Source organism: Choristoneura fumiferana, chromosome 4 (genome assembly GCF_025370935.1).
Source record: "Choristoneura fumiferana chromosome 4, NRCan_CFum_1, whole genome shotgun sequence".
Taxonomy (NCBI): Eukaryota; Metazoa; Arthropoda; class Insecta; order Lepidoptera; family Tortricidae; genus Choristoneura; species Choristoneura fumiferana.
Genome location: NC_133475.1, coordinates 21,769,640 through 21,785,107, shown reverse-complemented (window position 1 = coordinate 21,785,107; position 15,468 = coordinate 21,769,640). Strand labels below are relative to the sequence as shown.

At 36.1% G+C, this 15,468-nt stretch overlaps 1 pseudogene; it reads left to right on the top strand.

The window, feature by feature from the left end:
- Window positions 1–527: 527 nt before the first annotated feature.
- On the top strand, window positions 528–15,255 carry LOC141427149 (pickpocket protein 28-like; annotated as a pseudogene).
- Window positions 15,256–15,468: the final 213 nt, after the last annotated feature.

The following is a 15,468-nucleotide window of genomic DNA, read 5'->3' as shown; positions in this document are numbered from 1 at the left end:
CGTATCAAGTTTGGGCTCCTTTGATTTGTGTTGATGAGTACTTTGGTCGACGTGAATATGCGACCCCATCAAATACTAAAATGTTAAAAATAAAATGAAAGAAATAAAAACCTTTGTAAAAACAAGCTTTTATTAGAAAAAGTAAATGAACTAAAAAGGAAAAAATAAGTTTAAGTAACATTTGTCACATGTATATATGTCGTAAGAATGCTTTAGGTTCAGGATAACCCCTTATATGTGGTTTAAAGCTTGTTTTAAAACGGTTTTTTTTTTCTTTTATTATGTCCAAACCACCGAAGCATAGGTACTTTTTCTTTCTTTCTTTCTGTTAATTCACTTAGTACTCTTTTTAAAACTAAATAAATAAATAAATCTTTTTTTTAATCTTTATCTTGGTCATTATAATAATAGATTTCGAGAATAATTTTCAGCTTCACAGACAGATGATTTGCAAGGAATTAAAGTAGTTGTGCACACAGCCATATATTGGTCTTGCTCTCACAGGCTGGAAACAGGTGTGACGGGTGACCTTGGCATGGTCGGTAAGATGAAGCAGCAGCGGAGGAAACGACAGAAGCTGCTTATCATTGACCTGTTCCTGGACTTTGCGAAGAATACCACGCTGCACGGTCTGCGGTATATCACCCAGGGAGTCACAATTGCGGAAAAGTAGGTGTTATTTGAGACACAAAAATAAGCCTTGCGTAAATAAGGACTTTTCGCGAATAAATACTGGAATATTACGTAATATTTTCGATTTAATTCCACTTCAGCCACTCAACATGCTCCTTCTAAAAAAATAAGATGAAATAAATAAATAAATAAAAAGCCCTTTGTTCTGGATTAGAGATGGTGTACACGCTTGCATCTTTCGGAATTATAAAATATCTCTAATCTCAGTGTGCCTCTTGGCATAGGCCTCCTCTAGCAATTTCAGCATAGCAATTCAAAAACAATTTTTATCTATATATTTATCTATATAAGTACATATTTTTATCCGTTGCCTAGCCAACAAGGTGATGGTACGGTCAAGGACTCAGGATCTCATAATTCATGAGTCTCCATGGAACCATTTCACAGTAAACGTCATAGTGACATCGCATTAATTAACAAGGAACATCGTAATGACTTTTCCTTTGAAAAGGTTCCATGGTGGCTCATGGATTAAAGTCCTCGACCGTACTACGGGGAATGTTTGTTCTCGGGTCTTGGGTGTTTACTATGTATTTAAGTATGTATCTATCTATATCATTATATTTATCCGTTGCTTAGTACCCATAACACAAGCTTTGCGAAGCTTACTTTGGGACTAGGTCAATTGGTGTGAATTGTCCCGTGATATTTATTTATTTATTTATTATTCATTTATAAGGGATTTACCTGATCGTAGATGTATTTCATATTGTGTACCATTACCCACAATTTCCATGGTTCGCGTGTTTTTTCAGCACTAGGCCGGTATCTATTACGCATAATTTATCTTATCACCCATTATTCGACCATTAATTGATGACATTAAAATAAGCATTGCCATGTAGATCTGGTGATATCGTTCTATATTACTTGGAATTAATTGGTAGCACTTACTACGGTTTACATTTAATTCCGTTTTTTATTTAATAGTAGATTGTACAACAAGAGCATAAAACGAGCCATTTTACCGAAGACGTTCATATAGCCACCGAGCCGGTACGGCGAGGGTGGATAGACACGTCGAGGGGAAAATGGGTTTAATGCTCGAGTTTTACACTCTGCTTTTCACTTAGATTGCGAGGAAATGAAATAGCAACAGTGGAAACAATAATTCAATTTCTATGTACCTTTTATTTTTATGCATTATTATAATAATTATATTTTTTAATTTTACTAATTTATTATGATTGGTTTGATTGATTTTTAGTTTTATAGAAATTAAAAATTATGTACAAACTTTTTTGTTTGTGGCTGTTGACACATGATTACCTTAGTCTTAAGTTGGTCTTAAACGAAGATATTATTTTATGCACTAGAGCATAAAAAGTCATTTTATGTCGCCTAGATACAGCATAAACACGAACTTTACGAGCATGAGAAGTGAAAAAATACTTTTTGTAATGGCTCATAATAAAAAGTATTAAGTATCTTATTTTATTAGGGGCGGCTAGGCCAACCTCCTTCTTCCACTGTGTTACTTTTTGCCACAGCCACAACAACAGATCTATAAGTATGATTGGTTTTTTGGAGTCTTTTTGTATTTTTTATTTCAACTCCAAATAAAATAAGCAACCTGAGATATGTATGCATAGGAAAAAATAGTGTCTAGATTCCTGTCCAGCAGTGGTGTAGGGGTTACAGCACGCAGCACGGAATGCTGAGGACCCGGGTTCGATTCCCAGTGCTGGTCTCTTTTTCTGGTATTTCTGTGCATCCATGTCTCAGTTTGTATTTTCGAGATCTATAACTTTCATGAATTCAATGATTTTAACCATTCAATTCATAAAAATGTGTTTATTTTACTATATCAGGGCCCAATTGCATAATAAAGTACAAGCTAATAGTATTAGTGAATTTCAATACAAAAATCGCTAATAATATTAGCTTGTACTTTGTTATGCAATCGGGCCCAGGCTGTACTTTACGGAGGTCCATAATATCATTTAGCTATAACTTGGCTCACCCGCGACCATAATTAAAATTAACGTTAGGTCGCGGGTGAGCAAAGTAATTGTTTAAGTTCATTAATATTATATGTTTCAACATTTATTTTGAATTTCTCTTGTAATGCAAGAGGAATACCAGGGTAACAGTTGTTCCTTTATAATTATGACTAATTGTTACATTTATTTCAGGATATTTTGGATCATAACGTTTCTGATAAGCTTGGGTATATGTTTCTGGTCCATCGAGCAAGTGTGGTACAAATGGCGGCACAGTCCCGTCATCGTGTCATTCAATGAAAGAATGATTCCAGTTGATGAGGTAACTGACTCATTTTTCTTGACATTCAAAGTCAAAGTCAAAATACCTTTATTCAATTTAGGCTATAACAAGCACTTATGAATGTCAAAAAAATCCCCTGACAGGTTCGGAAAAACCTCTGTTGAGATAAATCCGGCAAGAAACTCAACGAGATATATTTTTCTAAACAGATTTACAATATTATTAAATGATATGTATACATCACAAGTATTTAACACAACTTTATTTTTAACACAATAGGTTCGCTATTTGAAGGAATCGCTATTGCGGATCGGAATTATTTCCAAATATCCCTGTCCATGATAATAATCATTAACTTTATAATACACCTTAGATATTATTGTCTTCTTGACAATAGATGTGAATTTGGCCTCATAACCATGGATGGCCTCTAACCTCTCCTTTATCCTCCAGGATTGGAACGGTTTTTTTTCGTATAAATTAATAGGCAACTTTATTGTTAATGTGCGCCTATTGTTAATGTGTTGCTTGCGATTGACTCATGTATTTATTTAACCAATCTCAAACTTGACGCAAATATAAAAGTTTTCAAACGAACCTCACGATACTACCTAGCGCCAACTAGACTCACATAAATCTTCTGGATCTGTGTAACCCAATGTGTGAATGAATACGACGATGTCTGTTTTTTTTCAGATTCCATTTCCCTCTGTCACCATTTGTCCACAATGGAAATGCAAATCAAGTGAATATAACTATCACAAACAATACAATAAGTTTTATCCAAGTATTTTTAGTTGGGAAGATGAGCCAAATATAACCAATACGTAAGCACAGTAAAACCATACTTTTTTGAATGAAAATTAAAAAATATAATATCCTGATATTTGTTTTAACAGGGATATAGATGAAAAGCAGATGTTGGAAGATGCTACATTAATATGTGACCCTTATCAACGGCATCTGTTGAACCGTAGCGTCTCTGATAAATCTCTAGTGGACCATATAAGGCAGGTACGAGCATGTGACAGCTAACTCCTATTTTGCCCATTTATTAAATTAATAATGATACCTCATATACATAAGAGTACCCATGAATAAAATGCTAAAAAGAAGAAATCAAGTCCAGTGGTCTACAACTCTGTTAAGCAGCTTATAAGGCTACCCATAGAAGGAAAATCAGGGGAAAAAGCTCGTGTGTAAGCGAATTTTGGCATAGCTGTAGGGAATGGTGTTTTAAACCACATACCAAAAGTACAGATGGATGGGGGTGACGCTAACGGGTGGAGGGGGTGTAAAGGTCCTTTTTTTTGTTTTTCGTAAATAACTCTTAAACGCTGGCCCACAGCAAAAAATATTCTAAGACCTAAGTAATCTACATACAATTCTCTACAAAACTGATGCTACGATACATTTTTTCTCTGAGATAAATATTTCATGAGATATAGAGGGAAGGCAACCGTTGTCTACCTGGTTGGCAAGTAGCACAGTCAGTTGGAACGCTGGTTTACAACCGTCTGGAACGAACTTAATGGAGACAATGCCTTTTGTATTTTAGATTTCACCAAACTTAGACGACGTAGTTTTTGCCTGCGAATGGCGAGGCTCCTACTGTGACAATATAGTCTTCAATGAAGTATTAACACATGATGGTGTTTGTTTCAACTTCAATTCATTATCTTATGAAGACATGTTCAAGAATGAGAGGTATGGAATCTGTTGCTAACAGATAAACCAGAAATAATTTTTCAAAGTCTTATCAGCCTGGTCACGCACATATACAAAAAGTTTTTTAAAAGTAATAGACTCCCGTATTTTAGCTCAACTCAACAGTTCCCAACCTCCCGAACAAGCTGGATTCCGCCCTGGCTTCTCCACCACTGATCATCTTCATACGTTAAACCAAATTATAGAAAAATGTAAAGAGTTCGATAAACAGTTATACTTAGGATTTGTGGATTATTCTAAGGCGTTGGTTACGCACTCGTCTATTGTCAACGCACTTCATCTTCAGGATATCGAACCCACCTACATCAATCTAATAAATTCTATATGTATGTATATGAAAATAACTAGCACAGCAGACGTCAAACTCCAATCATCCGGACAGCCGTATAAAATTGAGAAAGGTGTCAAACAGGGAACCCGCTCTCTCCTAAACTATTAACGAGCAGATTAGAACAAGTGTTCCGAAGCCTGGCAGCTTCGTGAGAGTCCAAGGGCATTGTGGTCGGTGCTAGAAGATTAACAAATCTTCTATTTTTTGACGGCATCGTCTTTTTCTCCTCTTCTGCACTAAAACTTGAGACAATGTTAAAAGATCTAAGCTCTGCAAGCCTTCAGGTTGATTTAAAAATGAATCGGTCAAAGACTAAGGTAATGACCAACAGCACAAGACGTTAGGTCGAGGTAGACGGGCAGTCTATATACAATATGTCGACGAGTTGGTATTTGTACTTAGGCCAATTAGTTTCTTTCAACTACAGGCAGGACAAAGAAGTCGAAAGACGGATCCAAAGTGCGTGGAAAGCAATTGGTCTATGAAGGAGCTGCTGAAAGGTGACCTTCCTTTAGCCCTAAAGCGAAAACTAGTCTATGTATGTATACTGCCTGTCCTAACTTATGGTGCCCAAACATGGTCACTTACAGAGTCCCAGAAAACCAAACTGAAGGTTTGTAAATGAGCTATGGAGCGCAGCAATTATTGCGATGCTAGGAGTGGGAATGATTGATCGAATCCAGAACACGGTGCTGCGGTCTAAAGCACGCATTGTCGATGTCGGTGCAAAGACTGCCAGGTTGAAGTGGGACTGGACCGGCCACGTCAGCCGAATGAATCCTCTGCGGTGAGCTAAAAATGCCAATCAGGAAGGATGGCGACGGCGGGGTAGGCCCAGACGGTGGTGGCGGGACGACCTGGACACATTTCTCGACGACAGGCCTCAGGCTGCTGTGGATTGGGAGAAATGGAGGACATGGGGGGAAGCATTTGCCCAGCAGTGGGACATAAATTCAGGCTACATAATTGATTAATTAATTTTTCAAAGCATACCAGTATTATTCTAGTAAAGTATTTGTATAATGCTTTTTTGTACGTAAATCATTAAAAAGGACACACACATATACAAACATTTAGTTGCGTTACATTAATTTGACTTTGCTGTTATTTTATTATGAAATATATGTCGCAGGGAAATGATAAAAACAGGGATTTGATCAAATTCCTCAGGTATATGATCAAGTCCCGGGAGATGATAAAAAAAACATCGCGTTGTATCATTTCCCTTGCAGAATTCAGTGATTTGATAAAGTCTCCGAGCCGTTTTAGGGGAATGATAGAATTATAGCAATGGCCGATGATTTCCCTTAGCAATTTGATCAAATCCCTGCGCTGTTTTAGGGAAAAGATAAAACGAGTTGTTTAAGTAAACAAGATTCGAACATTTTACTAAACACGTCCAGTAATTTGATTAAATTTCTAAACAGATTTAGGGATTTGACCAAATACCTCAGGGATATGATCAAGTCCCGGGAGATGATAATAAACATTCAGTGGCAGTGGGCTGGTCATATCTGTCGAAGAACTGACAACTGCTCAAGTAAACAAGTTCTTGAGTGGAGATCGCATCTTGGCTAACGTAGTGTAGGACGCCCCCCGGCCAGATGGAGTGACGATCTGCAAAAGGCTGTTGGCAGAAGCTGGATGCGTATAGCCGAGGACAGGGCGCAATGGCGCCCATTGATTGCACCCAGTGGGGGAGGGAGGCCTATGTCCAGCAGTGGACTGCTATAGGCTGATGATGATGATGAAACACATGATGGTGTGAGTGCATACGTATCGCTAGGACATATTCTCTCAAATCCAGGTCACAAAGCCTTTGCAGAGTCTTCAAGAACGAGGTACATAACGCTAATGGATCTATGTGTTTTGGGATGCAATTTACGGTAACTGAGCGAGTCGTTTCACTAATCCGAGACGTTATCATATTATCAACTCTCGGCGAATATAATTTACGCCTTAAAAATACTGTACATGTCAGTGAGTGTTATAAGATGGTTTTATTACAGTTTACAGGCAGAATATAAGTATCATGACGCAAGTGAAGAGACGAAAGACTGGAACTTTACTTCTGGATACAGTTCAAATGATTCTGTATATCCATTTCGAGGTCAAGTGAGTGATGATTTCATCCAGCACACAATATCATATTATTAAAATACTGGCATTTGCCTGCGGATTAGCACGCATAAACCATGTCGTATAAAAAAACTGTGCCAAATTTCATAATCTTTAGTCCTAGCAATTAATAACTAAATATATATATCATAATATGTGTACGAGTATCATACTCTTCCCAAATATTATGACATAATACCGGGTGTGGCCTGTAATACGAGAAAAAAATTAAAACGTAGATCGTCCTCGACAAACTGAACAACATTAGTTCTGCGACTTTCAAAAATAATGGAGTCTTTGAATTTTCCTTTTTCATACAAATTAAATACTGCTATCAATGTACGCCATCCTAGAACAAAACTAACTGACGTCGCCTGTCATGCTACAAACATCATGCATTTTGCTTTACATTGCTTCTTTAAATAAACTTAAAAGTGTAATAAAAATTTAAAAACTAATTATTTTTTAAAGACGAACTTAATGACGTTCAGTTTGACGAGAATGATCTATGGTTTAATTATTTGCTCATATTACCCACACCCGGTATAATCTTCCCAAAATATTGTATGTACCTACAATTAAATAACTCTTTATTTTGCACACCAACACACGTATGTACTACGATTAATATCCTTATTTAGTTGAGTTGATAGGATTTCTACACAGATGTCACTTAAAAAGTGCACCCATCTCATATTGATAACTGATTTTCTCCCATCACGGCTTTCCACTGACACTTGCAGTTGTTTTTTTTTCTTCAGGAAAACGGGGAAAAGCCAGATTTAATTATGGTGCTGCTTCAAAATTCTAGTGACACTGACGAGCAATGCAACAATATCGCTAACGGATTTAAGGTAAAGTACCTTAAAAATGTACCTAATTAATAAATTAAATAATTATACCGATTCTAAGCATTTTTTTAATAATAATTTAATGTAGATTGAATAAATATAAAATGCATTATATTCATATTAATTTATTTATTGCAACCATGGTATATGAAATATATTTTTATTCTAAGGGTCCCCCCAAACCTATCGACGCGGATTCGGCTTTAGCCGATCAAAAAACTCTTTTTCACTTCTCATGCTCATAAAATGTTACTTTAGTCTTTGCATATCGGGACTAATGCTCCTTTGTACAGTCAAGGGCAAAGATATCGACACGGCCAAAGTTGCAAAAATATGTATACACGGCCTTAATGTTAAGTGCATAAAGTCGTGTATACATATTTTTGTAACTTTGGCCGTGTATCTTTGCCCTTGACTGTATTCTCTAGGATAAAAGTTTTTTTTTTTAATTTACGTTGGATACCCCTAAACAGCCAACACGGTGTTTGTGAATGGAGGATTTTTAGGGCGTCAAAATAACCTCAAAATGACAACCGTGCATAAATATTTACAAAAAAAAAACGATTTAATTTCGTGAAACACAATTAATGATTACAAATATAAATATATTCAATTATATTAAGAGTTAATTCATTTTATTATGCATTGTCCAATTACTTAGTTTTTAAATAGTTTTCAATTTTGAAACTAAGGTAACGGCGCCTATTACCGTGGTACTTAAGGAAGTTTTCAAATGAGTCCCAAAAATTAAGGGTATCAAAGCTCCTTAACAAACGAGAATATTTTTTTTATTTAAGAGCGTTTATTGAACTTTCAGTGTCTTAACTTTTTGGGCTAGTTTTAGTTATTAGTATTGATAAAATAATTATTGAAATCAAAATACCCAAATCTTCTATTACCGTGGTAATGGACAGGCTGTGATTCCATTACCGCGAATTGAGCTTCTATTACCGAGGGTATAAAAAACGGCAATTTTTCTACCATCGGTAAAAGGAACCCGACACATGTTTTGGAACTTAATACCGAGGATTAAAAAAGGGTAATGGCTTTGGTTCTGTATAATAAATTGTACATCAAATATTTTTTGACAAAATTTAAATTAAAAACTAAAGTATGATTCGAATAGTGTATCCAGCCCATTGTATTTTATTATGCTTATGCCACCAGTTATAGTTTGATGTATGCATGCTGAGTAAAAGTCACAACTTTATCAAAAAAATCTGCACTTACGGTACCCTAAATGTGAATTATTTTAACAGAAAAATAAATGTCACTCGGTAATAGGGACTTCTTTAAGAACCTATTACCGACCCAAAGACAATTGAATGGGTCGGTAATAGATTCCCAAACATTCTATTACCGAGGGTTATGCGATCATACCATCGTTAATTGGCTTAATTTGGAGTATTGTAAAATCTAATTCCGACCTATAAAAACTATAGGATAGAGTTGTTTTGAATTACAAATCAAATATACTTATTACATCCTTGGCATATAACCAAAATTACATAACTGGTAAGTAAATATAAAATTTCATCGCAATATTTAAACAACTTGGCAAAATAACGGTTTCTATAGAAACTACAAATTCAGTATTGAAGTTTTTGCTAAAAATTAAGAGTTTGTTAATACTTTTCATACCACGGAAATAGTTTTTTAAAAGCGTGAATAGATCAAGATTGGAATAACTGTAACAAATTATATAAACGATAATTTATACCAAAAATAAAGCTTGAAGAACCAAAACTACCACTTTAACTATTACCGTGATATACCACGGTATTACAATCAACAGTTAAAAATGGCGCCTATCGCCGCTGTACTTTATTTTCCATTTTAATCGTATTTCCGGGCCAAAAAATGTACAAAAAGTATTCAGAACTCGTACAAAAAACTATAAAAAGCCATTTAAAAACCATAACATTAGTTCAATTGCCATAAATATTTTTTAAAACACTAAATAAGATTCGAGTCTGCTTGTATGTGGTGTCACGCGTTAGTATGGCAAATCCTCTTCCGTCGGTGCCATTTCGGAAAATCACGAATTGCGAGATGTTTGATTAATTTACATACTTAGCGCTAATAGATCCGTGAGTCGACTAAATAAGCTTCTATTTTGTAAAATATATTTTTTTAAGAAATCTATCGGTTTGATTATAAATGCGTATTTTAAATTGCCGCGGTGATGGCCGTCGATTTCGATACCCCCGGTAATAGGCGCCGTTACCTTATTGGCTAAATATGCAAGCATTTAAAGCGTCACTTCATAAACAATAAAAGAAAAGAAAAAAACCGCAGAACCAATTTTACCTGTATTATACTAAAGGATAATGGCCTAAATTGTTCCTAAGGAAATTATGGGCTTACGTATAGTTTTCCTCCCACGGGAGTAATGACTTTAGTTTTAAAATGTACAAACAAGTTAGCAGGTACGTTATTTCAGACTAAAGAGGTTTTAATTAACATCTTTAAAGCTTAGTTTTAACCTAATTTTACACAAGAAATCTTATCTACGCTTCATGAAACTTCGTTATTTTTTTATTTTAAATTTATATCAAATTGTTTAGCAATAGTTTTAGTACTTAATAAATATTATTATTAATATTATTATTTTAGAATGTTAGAAGAATCTGGCCGTATGACCATTCGAATTCTAAACTAAACACAGTTGTTAGTATTATCTATGGTAGACGACTCGAAAAAAGTGTCAATCAGGGGGGCTACTATGAAATTTGAAAGCCGAAGTTTGTATATCGTATCGCCTATTCAATACGAGTGAGAGGTCCCTTTCGAATTCGAATTCGAGGGATTTTCGAATTTCGCAGTAGCCCCCCTTGTATTGGCGGGTGGGTATTATTTTATTCAGTTGTTTTCTTAGCGTCTGAGAAGTGTTTAGTTCAGACACAATAGTTATTTGTGTCACAAGGGAGCAAAATGGTGTATTTACGGCGAGGGCGTACATTGAATCCAGAATGTAGCGAAGGATTCTACAATAGAATCCTGAGCGTAGCGAGGGATTCTAAAGTAGAATCCTGAGCGTAATGAGGGATTCAAGTGTTAACGCCCAAGATGAAAATAATTTTGCTCCCGAGTGGCTCATTCAACTTTTCACAACGAGCATTAAGAAACTTGAAAAAAAATCAAAATATTATTATAAAGAACAACCGGCATAGAAAACACTTAGAAAATCTTTGAACAGAAAAGTTGCACTTTGCTTCCTCTCGTCAGGGAGGAAAAGTTACTTTTCTGAAGGAGAGGTGTGAAAAATATTTTTATTTTTTTCATTTTTTTTCTTCGCAATGAGATGAAAATCATTGTGTGTATCACGGGCAGTAAGGAAATTACAAACACGTTATTAAAACAGCATACCAACACAGCACAGTAAGCAGTACAGAAAACACAGGTACCTATATACATAGAGATTATTCTAATCTAAGGTAAGAAATAGGCGGTCATATCGCTTCAGAGCGATCTCTTCCGGGCAACCTTTACCACAGAATAAGTAATAGTACTACCGTACCTTTACAATGGAGAGAATTAAGGAATCAATTTTAGCAGGGGGTGCGATTTACAGTAGATTAGAGCAATATGAAGAATACATAAAACTTACACATACAATACACATACACAACAAATCTAAGTAAGTTCAAAACCCTTGAAAAAAAATTTCTAGGTACGTACTAGCTCGAAGTAGGTGACTCAGCACGACCCAGCAGGAGGGATTGACACCCATAGAATTTAGGTGAGGTAGACAACCGACTTCGAGCTAGTAAGCACCTAGAAAAATATTTTCAAGAGTTTTGTAGTCGGTTCCATTTTTTGTTATTTTTATTTTTAGTTTTTTGGAGTCGGTTTCACTGTTTTGTTAAAAAAAAACTTTTTTTATGGATTTTTTGGAGATTTTTTTTAAAGATCTACATTCAGCATCCAGCAGACATGCCGCAATCATCTCTGTACTACTACGCAGTGATCCCGGGACAAGTCACGTCGCTAGCTCTCAAGTTCAACATAATAAACACTTCATCAAGCTTAGAGAATTACGAATATGAACAGTAAGTACGATTTTACTTTTTAATGGCTGGCCTACAAAGTGTTTTCTGATGATAAATTGTTGGCAAAAAAAGAAGCCATTCATCTCAGAGATATGCCCACAACATCGAAGCTCAAATAGGTATCGCATCAAATGTCCCTGGCCGCCAGGCATATCAATGTTTCTTACCCCAGCTGCCATCTTAATATTCTAATTACTAATTTTAACAAAAGTAGAAGGTACCTAACAAAGTAGTGTTAAGCAAAAACCTTATAATTTGAAAGAATTAAGGGGTATTTTTCATTGCAGGCGCCAATGTTACTTCCCCGAAGACCATCCTCTCGATTATTTCAAAATCTACACTCCCAGCAACTGTCGGCTAGAGTGCCTCTCCAAATACACCTACAAGAAATGTGGCTGCGTGCGGTTCCACATGCCCCGTGAGCTATACCTACTCGTACATTAAAAATATACATTTGAACACAGGATAGCCTAGAATACTGAATCTGACTTACTGCTAGGCAGGCTATCTTTTCTTTGTTCTACTTAATTTTCAACTGCGACAACTGAGCAATCGATTCGAAAGTTTTCAAGATCATCCTTTCATGTTATCCGTGGTCTGCTGCGTGCACAGGGTACTTTTTGTAACACGTGGACTTCAGTTTGGTAAGGTCTAGTCTATGGTTTTTCTTTCGGTCTACAAATCGTTTATCTACAATAAATAAGATGATTTGAAGACTTTATGGGGTATATTTACATTAAACGTTCACATTTACCTATTTTAATGAACGTTACTGACGTGTTATTAACCCCTATAATATAGACAAAGAAACTAAAAACAAAAGAAATACCAATCACTGATACTGCTACGAAATGCTAGCCTTTTAATGAACTGAGTTGATCAGAGTTGATCTGATCACATTTTCAAAATCGCCATGTTCAAATAATATAAAAGCACCTGGGCCACCGAGCTTTGTTCGAGCTAAAACTCAATAATATGCGTTTTCCCAGGGATAAGACCAAGCTAGATCGATATGTCATCCCCGAAAACCCCTACATACCAAATTTCATCGAAATCATTGGAGCCGTTTCCGAGATTCTGATTATATATATAATAATATATACAAGAATTGCTCGTTTAAAGGTATTAGATTAGATTAGATAAGATAGATTATTAGTATGAGTAGCGAGAGAAAATAATAAAATACGCGCGAAAAACTTTATACCTCTCCTTCCAGTCGGGTAAAAAATAGATAGTAGAGCTTTTTATGACCGCTCTCATGTAATTTAGATAAAGTAAAAATAATTATTTCTTTGTGGAACTTTTACAGATAACAACAGCTTTGAACTGTGCCCAGCAATGAAAAGGGCCTGCGTAAGGGAAGCCATTGGTAATATTTTAATTTTAATGAGTCGAAGTTTCAAATACTGTTAATAATCTAGTCAATTCAATTGATTGTGAAATGATCAACGAACCCACCGTAATATTAACGTTTTAGATGAAGTCGCATCCAAAAAGTTCAAGCATGATATGGGTGAAACATGCAAATGCCTTCCTGCATGTGTCAGCGTGCAATATGACGCAGAAGTGCTGAAAACAACGTATGATTTCCAAAAACACTTTATGGCAAATGAAAGATCGTATAACAAGTCTAAAAGAGACGACAGTGAGAAGTTTTACTCGGAACTTGTATACAGGTGGGTAAATAGGATATACGATTTAAGAAATTGCACTATCATTGCATCCCCATACGAAACTCGATACCTTATTTAAAGAAAAAGAATTCGGGTAAGGGTGAGAAAATTAATAAAATCAGGGGAAAAATACATGTAGTTTTGAAAATTGGTACCTACAGTTATACTTTGTGCAATCCAGATGAACATACTTAAAAGTCCTCAAGGGTGGGGGCTGTCTTGAGAGTGTAAGGGGGGGTTGAAGGTACCTTTATTCAATGAACTAAAAGAATTTCCTTGCTCACCCGCGACCTTACGATAGCTAAGCTTATGCAAACTATGCGTGTTCATGCAGTTCCTCCACCTCCACACTGTAAGAACACACACAAATCACACAAACCCATCTATCACCACCACCACACTACACTGACGCGTTTCGAACTCAACCAGAGCTCATCTTCAGAGTGACACAACCGTACACCATGCTACCAGTTGTTAGACTAACGAACCACAACCACCGTTTTAACTTGTCACTGTAATTCCCCAAGTACCCAAGTGTATTTAGAATTCTAAACAAAAATCTAGGGCGGATGGGTATTTATTTGTTAAGCGTACTCTATCTTAGTCCACATATTCACTTATCATCAGGCGCAATCGTACGTCGAAAGCAAGCCTACTTCTGTATAAAGTAGTAGTATTCCACCAAGTACAAGAATAGCCATGCCCAGCCGGGTAACGAAATGCCCCCCGAAATTTGGGGTTGGAAGCGATGAGCTGAAAACCCTGGAGCCAATTACCACCGCTCAATTTCCAGCTCCTCAAGCGAGAGTCATTGGTCAGCTGCCGGCCTTTTAAGAAAGTATAAGCCCTTTTCTTGAAAGCCCCGATGTCATAGTTGTCAGGAACACTGCTGACGGAAATTGATTCTACAATTTCACTGTACGTGGCAATAACACAATGCCTTGCATACTTTATGACTAGGTCAATTGGCGTCAAGTGTGCTGTCATATTTATTTATTTATTACAATAGGATTTAAGTTGTACAAATTAACAATTTCAATAGGTTAACCTTTGTTTCAGTCATAACTTCTCGATGCTCGAGATATATTTCAAGGAGCCCCGGTTCGTGTCGATGCGTCGCTCGGAGCTGTTCGGGTGACGGACTTCCTGGCCAACTGCGGCGGGCTGCTCGGGCTCTTCCTCGGCTTCTCCTTCCTCAGCCTCGTCGAGATCTTCTACTTCTGCACGCTCAGGTTACTTTTGACTTCCTTAAAAAGTTATGTTGTGGCAAATACTACAAGGTTTGTACTACTATGCGGAATATTACAAATAATTTTAATTGATTCTTTCCAAAATGTAGAAATCACTTGAAAGTTTTATTCATATTGCTAGGTACGGTACATAGGTAACACTGTGTCTGTAATTATATGTCATTAAATACGATTTGGTCGCAAAAAGTGTGTCAGATGTGTTTCGTAAAATGTGTATATTATAATTGCAATAATTTTTTGAACTGGTACTCAAGCTCATTTATTTACAGATTGTGGTGTACTCTGAAAAAGGATATCAAGATTGAAAAGAAGAAGTATAAAGAATCAATATAAAAACGTTAACTAATTACAACAAAAACATAGATCTCATTGGGGCAGATATTTGTGTGAATAACACGAATGTTTGTTCTCGGGTCTTGGATGTTTAATATGTATTTAAGTATGTATTTATCTATATAAGTATGATTATCCGTCCCTAGTATCCATAGTAAAGCTTTGCTTAGTTTGGGACTAGGTCAATTGGTGTCAAGTGTCCCATGATAATTT